General features: G+C 32.9%; 1 long non-coding RNA gene across 1 annotated transcript; it reads right to left on the bottom strand.

Annotated features, from left to right (window-relative positions):
* Positions 1–1,168: 1,168 nt before the first annotated feature.
* LOC131642957 (uncharacterized) lies at positions 1,169–1,704 on the bottom strand. Its single transcript, XR_009296084.1, has 3 exons — positions 1,631–1,704; positions 1,324–1,391; positions 1,169–1,225 (listed from the first exon to the last, which is right to left on the bottom strand). It is a non-coding gene; the product is annotated as an uncharacterized LOC131642957 (long non-coding RNA).
* Positions 1,705–6,838: the final 5,134 nt, after the last annotated feature.

Raw genomic sequence — 6,838 nt, 5'->3', positions numbered from 1 at the left:
AAGAACTAGCTAGCTAGATAATATAAAACACAAGAAATACATTAAAATTTGCATTTTCACCTGCAGGGCTCCTCATTTATTGCACGGGCTCCTCATCTATCAGCATTTGCATTACTTTAGTGTGGCTAACAGAGACCGTGCAATAGATGTGGAGCCCTGCATGTAAAATTGAAAAATACATTAAAATTATATTCATCAGGAATATCATACTGATTGAGCATGAAATATGCAGAACGGCACATCTACATCAATCTAGAATAATTATATTTCTATAATCTTCTGCAATTTTTTTAACTTCAAAACCCTTTTAACGAGTTGAAGGCTCAGAATTCAAAGTCTTATGGACGAAAAAATACTAACATAACAACTAATATACTAACGGTGAAAATTATTGGCGAAAAGTAGTTACCTATAACACTATGAGCAGATTGAGAGCCTTGGAGAATTGCAGCTACTCCAAGATCACCAATTTTCACCTGTCCAAGATGGCCATTCACAAATATGTTATCACATTTCAGGTCCCTATGGATGAGAGGTGGATCATTTTCATGTAGAAAAACTAGACCGTGTAACACTTGGCGCGCCTAACTCTTTATTTCTTGTACGCTTACTCGCTTATACTTCTTCCGGTATCTGCACATGTTCGAAAATTATCAATTACAGGAACTTGAGACGACCCAGATGAATTATTTCAACAAAAACATAACAAAATTGAAAGCCTAATATACAGAAAGTTACTCTCTTAGTGATACTGATGTGAACATTTATGTATAAACTATTTCTACCATTTTCATAACGTATTCAAAAGAGCTTATTTTCATAAGCTATTCATCAACATACCAAATCAGCAACTGCATCATCAAGAGAATGTACATAATCATGCAGCCCATCACTTCCACAATGGCCAAAAAGTTAAGTGAATACACATCACATTAGTAAAAACAAAATCAGATTCAACAATAATACTCATTTTTTCAGACATTATTGGCCATGGAAATGGTTGTTTTATTATGATTGAATCCTAACTATTCTTACGATTTGTATTCTTACGAACAAAATTAAAAGTTTTTAGCAACAAGTGCCAACAAAACAAATTTGATTAAACATTTTGAGTGTAGTGCAAGTAATCACACTTACTAGTAAGAGACCAATTATATTTTTGGGATTTCCATTGTATACGGGGATGCGACTATGACCTCGTTCAAGAAATTTCCCAATTGCTTCCCTGTGATAAAATAAATTGGCTATGAGGAAGAAGAATAACTGGACTTTTTGTGACTTCTATATAGATCTGTACAGAAATGCTTACAGAAGCAAACGCACCAGTCCAATTTTGAAGCAACATCCAAGGAAAAAGTTGACTCGATTGGTGTCATAGCCTCCTCTGCAGTCTGCATAGCAATGTAGAAAATATTTATATATTAGAACAAAGGCAATTTAATATACATTTGTGTTTAAATATATATTGTCACCGAAACAATGGATGAGCTTGGAAGAGAAGTGAAGTTATAACACATCCAGAGACAGACATCGCTGATAAAGTTATGGTCAAGCAATAAGGAGAATCCACGATTAATCTCATCAGAACAATTGAGCTAATAAAGTAAAGGTACTGATAATCAGTATCTACCTTCAGAGTGAGATCTAATGCTCCACTGATAATCGTCGCCTCATCATGTGTGAGTTCACCTCCTTTACCAGCCTATAACAATCAACAGAATGAAAATTACCAAGATGAAATTAGCAGCATTCCTTGTTAAAAGCAAAATATTTTAGCATGATATCAAATTAGAATCCAATTATTAGGAAATTGTACAAAAACCCTCACGGTAATTCAAACACATTACCTATTTGCTATGGATTGAAACAAGGGCTTTCAATTGTGCTCGTCTAAACAGTGTACAATGGTGTCCAAGCAAAACATCCAAAACCTAGAACCACCAAGCAAAACATCCATAAAAACCAATATTTGTTGCAAACAAATGTAACCAAATCCAAATTGTTCCAAAATAACCCTTTCACCACAGGGCATGATGTTATGAACACCACGGAACAAAAAATGATCTATTTGAACATAGCGCAAATTCGAGCCGATGATAAATAATGATATATATACCTATGACATATAAAGGAGTTGTTGTGTCCTTAAATCCTCGAAAAACTCCTTGCATTGCCAAAGAGAGAAGAACAGTAGGAGCACCAATTGATCTACTAGTCGGGGCACCATTTTAATTGAATGCAAGAACCAACACTGCAAAAGAAACACATCTTGTGATTTCTTGTTCTCTCTGTCAAATCATAAACACCATCAAATTTCCAATCATCACCAGGTGAATTACCAATACAACTAAGTTTGTATGCAGAAATTGAAGTTACGTGATACAAAGACTGAGCATAGTTTCTCAGAAACAATGAATTCCCAGGATTTTGCTGCACCATTTTCTTGTAATATTCTTCCACCTCATGATTATTATTATCTCCATCATTCCCTATAGATCCCATGGAATTAGAATCACCACCTCCTCCATTACCTCCTATGCAGCCACATCCTATTCCATCACCACATACCTCAACACCAAGCCCTTTTGCAAGATACATTTCTTTACTACCAACCTTTCTCTCCTCACCAAAACTCACTCTACAAACTCTATCCATTTCTCCACTCACCTTGTGAAGAACAGGTAACATACATTAGAGTTAGAGAACTGAGAGAGAGATAGAAACAACAACAATAAATGAAAAACGCAAACCCTAATCACTTTTAGAGTGAGATTACTAGTTCAAATTCCTTTACTCACCTGTAAACAACAACAATCATCACAAACCCTAAATTAAAAATACAGAAATCTGGGAATGAGTGAGTGAGAGAAGTCAGAACAAGAAATTTAATACAGTTCGAACTTCACTTTGCATCGTCGCGACATCCGTTTCGATCCTCATTTTGTTCTCCATCGAACACGGCCCTGCAACGTACAGCAATTCAGCATCAATAGCATATCGTCATCACCACTATGCTATAATAGCTTCGCGCAAAGAAATAGACAGAAATGAATAATGAATCAAGGAGAGACTGAACAGAGACGAATCGAGAGAGGGATATCGGAGAAGATGGTCTGGAGAAATCCTTCGTGTTGCGTTTGGATGTTCAGGGAGAGAGGCGAGTGATGAGAGGGAGGGGGAGTAATCGAGAGAGGGTTTTTCATTTTTTTGAAGCGGCTGAGTGGGTGAGTGGTAAGTGAAAGAGTCGTGTGAGGGTTCTTGATTGAGAATTAGGTTTTAGGGTTTAGAAGAACAAAATTAGGTTAGACTTATTATTTAAATTTTCAATTTTTTTTCTTTTTTTATTCTAAAAAAAATTAGAAAATAAAATAATTAACAAGAGGGAAACTAAAAAAAAAGAGGGAAATTCTGGCGGGATATATTTTTTTGGGATTGAGCCACAGTTTGAGTGAAAATTATAATGTCGCGGTTTTTATTTGCGGCTTAAAATATCTACAGTTTGTTAACCGTGGCAAATAAAGAAAACGCCACAGTTTCACACTCCGGATTCAATGTTTCAAAACATATGTCTACGAATTAAAAACCCTGGCCAAAGCTTGTATGTGGCCACAGTTTTTGAGTTGTGGAAAATTTTAGCGTGGCCGTAGGCCAAAAATGTTGTAGTGACAATGCAGTCAATCCCCTTCTATGCCTACATGTGATTTTCTGTATCTTTCCCATTTTTGGGATTTTTCTGACTTTTGTAAATTTTTATATTCCAATTCATCATGACCATCTCAGTCCACCAAATAAGTAAATTGTCATATTCCAATTTATCATAACCATCTCATTCCACCAAATAGGTAAATTTTTCTGTATCTAGTATGTTTTGGTCTCTCTGCACACGCGCAAAATGCCCTAACGTTCTTTTTCTTGTAAGTTCGTCAATCGATAAATGAGTTCCAATATTAAAAGAAATTGTAAATAAAGTAGTTGCTTCTCAATACTCTAATGGCAAACCATGCATACCCATCCACATTCAAGCATATGTAATCTTCAAATTTTCATGTATAAAATTTGGTGCCTACGCAAACAAATGCATAGGGGGCTTAACATTCCACGTTCTTACACTTCAAATTTTGTTGAGATCCTCTTGATTTGAATGAAAATTCAAAATAGACATGTCTCAAAGGAGTTAAATTCAAATTTGGACTCCATTATTTTATGAGTTTTCATGTAGTTTTGATGCCTTCAATGTCTTGTAACATTTACTAGAAATTGATATCTCTTGTAAATTAGTCCTATATCAATTGACTCTTACTTTATAAGCCTCTTCAAATATCTTTATCGAGAGACGGTTACATTTGAGGTAAGGTTTCACAAAATTAAAAAATGCTATGTAACACATATTTGAAAGAGTTCATACAAAGGATTTGTTTTGTGTTTGAGGTTGGGATGGAGACATAAGAGTTATACGAGGAATAAGAACCAATCATGAAATGTCTCCATGCTGATAACCTTCCCCAGAAAAGCCCACGTTGATTAGGTTTTATTTTAAACCCTGACAGAACATCGCAAAAACCTGGTGTCATGCAAATACGATTTCTCCTTCCTAGATCTTGTTTCAACAATTTAAAAAAAGTAAAAGTGTAGATCATTGTCTTTAATTATAATATATATATATATATATATATATATATATATATATATATATATATATATATATATATATATATATATATATATATATATATATATATATATATATATATATATATATATATATATATATATATATATATATATATATATTCTTATTTTTTTTAAATAAACCTCTAATGGATACATTTAAGTGTATAAATAAGAAAATTCAAAATTAACTCTATATATACATAAAAGATTTTTTAAATAGTAATGGATTCCAATCAACCATGATTATTAGGATCCTCATAATTGTGGTTCCCCCTGGTACATCTTCAGTCACATAAAGGTAACGTCCATCTAAGGTTCCAAAAGAAAAAGGAAATTGAAGTGGATTAAAATTTTAACAAGAACAATTTTAAACCCTGACAGAACATCGCAAGATTTTTAACCGTTTTTTCGGTAAAAAAAAAAAGTTTTATGTATAAAATTTTTATTGTGGTGCAAGATCACTTACATGCTTTATGAAGATGGTCAGATATCCATAGGGGTACTCTTGCCGTTGTCGATTTGAATGAGCAGAGAAACATAACCAGCAAAATCATATTGATCAAGATAACCAACTTATTAAAATTAGCCATCTTAAACCAAAACTTTGTTAAAGCTAGCTAGATCATAAATGTGTTAAGTGTGAGTGAGAATTAAATGAAAATATATACAACATAAATTTCGACCAAAGTAAGATACATTTAGTAAACTTAATAAAGAAATTAAAATATAGTTAAAATCAATTTTGGTGTTTATTTAAACTTTCAAAGACATCATGACACTACATAGGACGCGTCTTTCAAAGGAAATGTTCTACGGTAATACTTATATAGTCATGGTCACGATCATTTTGTCATTGCGTATTTGTTTTAAAAATTAGAATGTGATTGTGAAGGATATTGTTTAGCAAACTCTTAATATTTAATGGTTAACGACGATTTTGCTTCAATAATATCCTTCAAAGTTTCATTTTAAAGCAATCAAAATTTGATATTCATGAGTCAAATTGAATAAGTAACTAAATCGGTCACTAAAATAAAATAACTACTGATTGAGTGATTAAAATTTTTAACCGTTTTTTCGGTAAAAAAAAAAAGTTTTATGTATAAAATTTAATTTATATAAAAAAACTAGAGACTAAAATTTCGATCATTATATGAAGCTTTTGTCACAAACCAATGAAAACCCCCTATATATGAAAACCCCCTATCACTTTTTATATGTCACAAACCAATGACAAACTCTCAACAGTAACAAAAAGATAGAGACACTCTTCCAAGACAAAATTAGTTCTGCTTAAAAGCTTTTGACTGATGAACAATAGAAAACTTGACACAAAATCGATTCTTGCTTAAAAGCTCATGAGTGATTGATAATGAACAATATAAAATAATCACAATTCTTATTAACAAAGAGATTATGGAGTGAATCACAATGAACAAAGGACACACTAAAATCCTAAACCCTTATCTCATACACACGGTTTCTCCAAATGTTTCTCCCCATGTTTTAGGTCTTGAAAGTTCTTTTAAATAGACTTTTGTAGTATGAGGTTGGACTCTTCGTGCAAATCCAATCTTCCAGTTGTAAATCTTCCGCAGAATCTTTTTTTACTAAAATAGGAAAAAATCTTTAAGATTTCCTAAAAAAGTCTCCAAGATCCCTTTTATGAAATCAAATCAAATCTGCAGTGTTCCTAAAAACTCCTTCCTTAGCTGCGACTGTATGAGTACTAAATCCATAGAGAATCTTCATAAAAATAAAAAAAATCTTCCAAGATTTAAAAACCTGGAATGTCATGATGTTCTGGTATAACATGTTATGACATCTGCTAGAACATCTGTCTTCTGAGATGTCATACCACCATAATAAGACATCGGTCAAAACATCTTGTTGAGAACCATGTTTTAGCGAAATTTCTACCAATCATAAAACCAAGGAACTTATAATCCCCCCTTTGGCAGATTTTGGCTAAAACAACCTTTGGAAGATACAACTGAAGATACAAACAAAAACAATCACAAATACAAGATACACGATCATCATGCAAACTTGAAAATCAAGCAAACAAAAACAAATCAGAGTTGCACGCATCAAACCCTTACAGAGAAGCCCAACCTCACACACAAATAGAGAATTGACACTCTCACACAATTCAGAATACCATCAG

The sequence above is a fragment of the Vicia villosa genome, unplaced genomic scaffold (genome assembly GCF_029867415.1).
Source record: "Vicia villosa cultivar HV-30 ecotype Madison, WI unplaced genomic scaffold, Vvil1.0 ctg.006204F_1_1, whole genome shotgun sequence".
Lineage (NCBI taxonomy): Eukaryota > Viridiplantae > Streptophyta > Magnoliopsida > Fabales > Fabaceae > Vicia > Vicia villosa.
This window is presented reverse-complemented; position numbering and strand designations above follow the sequence as displayed.